Source organism: Octodon degus, unplaced genomic scaffold (assembly GCF_000260255.1).
Source record: "Octodon degus isolate 3935 unplaced genomic scaffold, OctDeg1.0 scaffold00274, whole genome shotgun sequence".
Classification (NCBI taxonomy): domain Eukaryota; kingdom Metazoa; phylum Chordata; class Mammalia; order Rodentia; family Octodontidae; genus Octodon; species Octodon degus.
In genome coordinates, this window is record NW_004524850.1 from 1,646,528 (window position 1) to 1,650,367 (window position 3,840).

The 3,840-nt window shown below is 58.0% G+C and overlaps 1 long non-coding RNA gene across 1 annotated transcript in view; it reads left to right on the forward strand.

The window, feature by feature from the left end:
* The window catches only part of LOC111814143, a 7,304-nt gene extending 4,409 nt beyond the window's left edge, over positions 1–2,895 (forward strand). Inside the window, exons 2-4 of the long non-coding RNA XR_002819206.1 lie at positions 300–341; positions 1,118–1,141; positions 2,826–2,895. This is a non-coding gene — a long non-coding RNA (uncharacterized LOC111814143). The remainder of the gene's footprint in view (positions 1–299; positions 342–1,117; positions 1,142–2,825) is intronic.
* The last annotated feature ends 945 nt before the right edge of the window (positions 2,896–3,840 follow it).

Genomic DNA, 3,840 nt, shown 5'->3' on the forward strand with positions numbered 1-3,840 from the left:
GGGGGGGGGGCGGTCCGGCCATGCCATGTGGGAGGCTGAGTCAGGAGGGTCCCAGGTGGGAGCCTAGGCCGGGCAACTGGAGCACCTGCGAGCCTTTATCCTGAAATAGCGGGTGGAAGGGCGCGGTGCAGGCCCCCAGGACCCCCGGGGGGCTCACGGCTGCTGCGAAAGTGGGGTGCTGCTGCGGCTGGGGCTGGGGGACGGGAGGCGGCCACGCTGGAGGAGGCAGCCCACGGGAGAGCCCGGGAGGCCCGCGCCCCGCGGTCGGCCGTGACCTCTGCTCTTTGTTCCTCCGACAGGGCAAGGAGACTTCGACCTGGCTGACGCGCTGGACGACCCCGGTGAGCGCCGCGACTCAGGGCAGCGATCGCCGGGCGGGGCGCACCAGGGGCCCATGCTGGGGCCTCTTTGTCCTTGTGTCCCACGCCGACTGGCAGGGTCGGAAGGACAGTTGGGGAGGTGGGAGGCAACAAGGAGGAGGAGAGAAACAAGGGGGAATGCGCGGAGCCTCCCCCGCCACCTGCCTGGCCCTTCCTTCACACCCCCGAACTCCTATGCAACCTCCACCGCCCCAGACCCACATGCTCCCGTGTCCCTGGAATCCTCACGTGGGCTCTGACCGTGCATGCGCCTTGATTCCACCCCCCATAGCCCTGCTCGCCGCGTCAGGGCACACCTGAGAGAGCTTGGGGACACCTAGAACTGAGCCGCCCTGTCCCGCGTTCCCCGTGTCACACATTTTGGGGATTTCAGTGCACACAACTGAACATATTCAACCCTCTATTCACCTACGTCCCTGCCTCTGACGAGCTTGTCGCCTTTTCTGGAGCTGCACAGAGTAGGGAGAACATGTAGGGCTGTCTCTCTCTTCCTGGCTTATCACCCAACTCGATGTTGTCCACATCCACACATTTTGTTACAAGTGAGGAATTGTCATTCTTCGTGGCTGCATAATACTCCATTGTGTATATAGACCGTTCCCTTTATATGACCATTTCAGCATGTTTAGGAGTTTGCGCTGCCATTTTATGCACGTTTTTTTAAAAATTAGGAGCCTTTGTTGGAGTAGCCGACGCTTCTGGGGTACTGACCGGAATTGTCTTTCTTTTATTCACAGAGCCCACCAAAAATCCACACTCGGGTGAGTGACGGGAGCTTGCCTGCCTGAGATACCTCAGCCCTGCTGTCTTTTCAGGGTTGGGTAGAGTCACTTTGAGAGCTCACGATTGCAGGGCGGACGTGCGTCACGTGGGCAAGTGAGGTGGCAACCAAGGTGGCAGCACGGGGAGGGGTTGGATGGATCGCCCAAAAAACAAGAAAGAAAAAGGCACAGGCCAGGCGAGGTGGTGCCCACATGGGCCATCCTGGCACTCGGCAAGCTGAGGCAGGAGGGTCGCTGTGAGTGGGAGGCCCCGTCTCATAAAGACAAAAATAAATATAGCGAATTGACCCCACGCCTGTCCAGTTCCGACCCACAGTAGGACCTTAAATCCACGCTCCAGGAGAGTTTGTACGGCATGCTCACCGCGTCGTTACGTTCATGACAGCGAAAAGGCAAGGCCAACCTGCACTGCCACTAGGGGGTGAAGGGCCAGACAGACACATGTGTAGCCACGTGGTGGAATACTATGTAGCCCTGAAAAGGAACAGGTGTCTGGCACCTGCTCCAACATAGAGAAATGTCAGGTACTTGACTGTCACAGACAGCAGATTCGAAGGACATGTGCAGGAGAATTATGTCCACATAAAATGGTCAGGGAAGGCGCAGCCACGGGGGCAGAGCGTGGACTGGTGGCTGGGCTCCGGGGCTGGCGCTGGCCGTGGGGACTGAGCTCTGTTGGGGGCGGGGTCTGCTTTTGATGTGCTGGGAGGAGGGCTGCACCGCCTTGTCCGCAGGCTGCAAGCTCCTCAAGTATTTTTATTTTTATTTATTTTATTTTATTTTTTTGCCGAAACCGGGGATTGAACTCAGACCCTTGCGCTTGCCAGGGAAGCGCTTATTTTACTCAGCCGTCTCCCCGGCCTCGATCCTCAATTATTTGTGTAAAATTGAGTGTGTTTTGAATCCTGACCAAATCCACGGGGAAGGGCGCGTCCGCTCTGCGTGAATGCCGCGAGCAAGCTAAGCGGTGTGAGCCAGGAGGGCCTGGCGGGCCGCGGTCCCAAATCGCAGTGAGGTAGCGGGGCTCCGCGGTGCGGAACGGGGCCCGGGGTCCGGCAGTGCTGGGGCTTGGTACTGGGCTCAACCCCCGGATGGTTAAGAAGGAGGAAAAAGAAACAGAACCAAACACAAGAACAAAGAGTAAATACTACAAAATACCGAAGAGAAATATTAGTAAGAATTACAAAAATATTAAGAATAAGCAATAGATATGACCAAGAAAATATCGTTAAGGGTTAGTAACGTTAAAAATCAAGAAACTATTAACAGAATACATATTATTTGGAAAATACTGTTAAGAATGAAATGAAGAATTAAAATTGTTCATGTTAAGAGAATGTTAGCTATAATAAGACTTAATATAAAGAAAGCATCTGTGGTCAGCATCTGCGCTGCGAGCTCAGGCTCGGAGCGGCCTCTTTACCTCCCTTAGCATCGCGGTCTCCGGGCACATCCGTTTTCCTGCGCGGGACTCCAGGGTATCCTTCTTCAGGGCAGCGTAGTGCTCCGCGGCGTGTGAATTGCACATCTTTTGCCCAGGGCTAGGGGTGGTGATGGCTCAGCCGGCGGGGAATTGGGGTCTCCTTGCTGGGCTCAGGCCGGGGCTGCTGGGGGCGGCCTGGGTGTTGTCACCCGTGCTGACGTGCTGTCCCTCTCTCCACAGGTCTCTTCCCGCAACCAAAGCTGCCCCATGCACCGCAGCCTGGGAACTCTGGCGGTGGCGGCGGCGGAGGAGGAGGAGGAGGAGGAGGTGTGGCTTCCGCGCACTCCCCGGGGTGGGACAGGCATGCCTGTCATCCCTGCACTGGGGAGGCTGAGGCAGGAGGGTCTCTGTGGTCTGAGGCCAGCCCGCACTGCTGCGTGCCCCCCGTGGGCTTCCGGGAGAAGCCAGTGGCCCCACGGCCTGGACCCGCACAGCTCGGAGCAGCCACAGCCGGCAGTCTGCCTGCCTGCCGCATATCCGCAGGCAAATGGATAGGGAGAAAGTGCTGGCATGCTGTGGTGTACTACGCAGCCCTGAAGAAGGATAATAGATGTGGCGCTTGAACCGTGCGGCTCAGTGCGCTCAGCCCGTTGCACGGCTCCCCAGCACAAGGTTTCTCTTCTGTGAGAAGCCCTGGCGTCTGCAGAGCGCAGAGTGGAACCCCGCTGACCGGGACAGAGCCCGGGGCTGGCATGGGCGGGAGGGGAAGGGCGCAGAGTGCGGGAAGGCACAGCGAAGACGCTGATAAAATCAAGCCTGGAAGCAAGGAGCTGTGGCCCAGCCTGCTCCTGCTGACCGCGTGTTGTCAAGGGTACCGGCCGGAGGGGGATCGCCCGCAGCGTCCTGGCCCTACTAGTTTCAGGAATTTTCAGAAAACAAACTTTTGTTGTTGTTCTTGGTCTTGGTCGTGAGAGAAAGGCAGCTGGATGGAGCAGGCAGACATAGAAGTTTCTTCTGAGTTTTACACTCTGAGGCGTTGATGTAAATGCTCGGCGTGTGGTTCTGGGGAGCGTGGACCCCAGTCCCGTGGTTCTGTGGAGCGAGGACCCCCCCCAGTCCTGTGGTTCTATGGAGTGTGGACCCCCCAGTCCCGTGGTTCTGTGGAGCGTGGACCCCAGTCCCGTGGTTCTGTGGAGCGTGGACCCCCCAGTCCCGTGGTTCTGTGGAGCGTGGACCCCAGTCCCGTGGTTCTGTG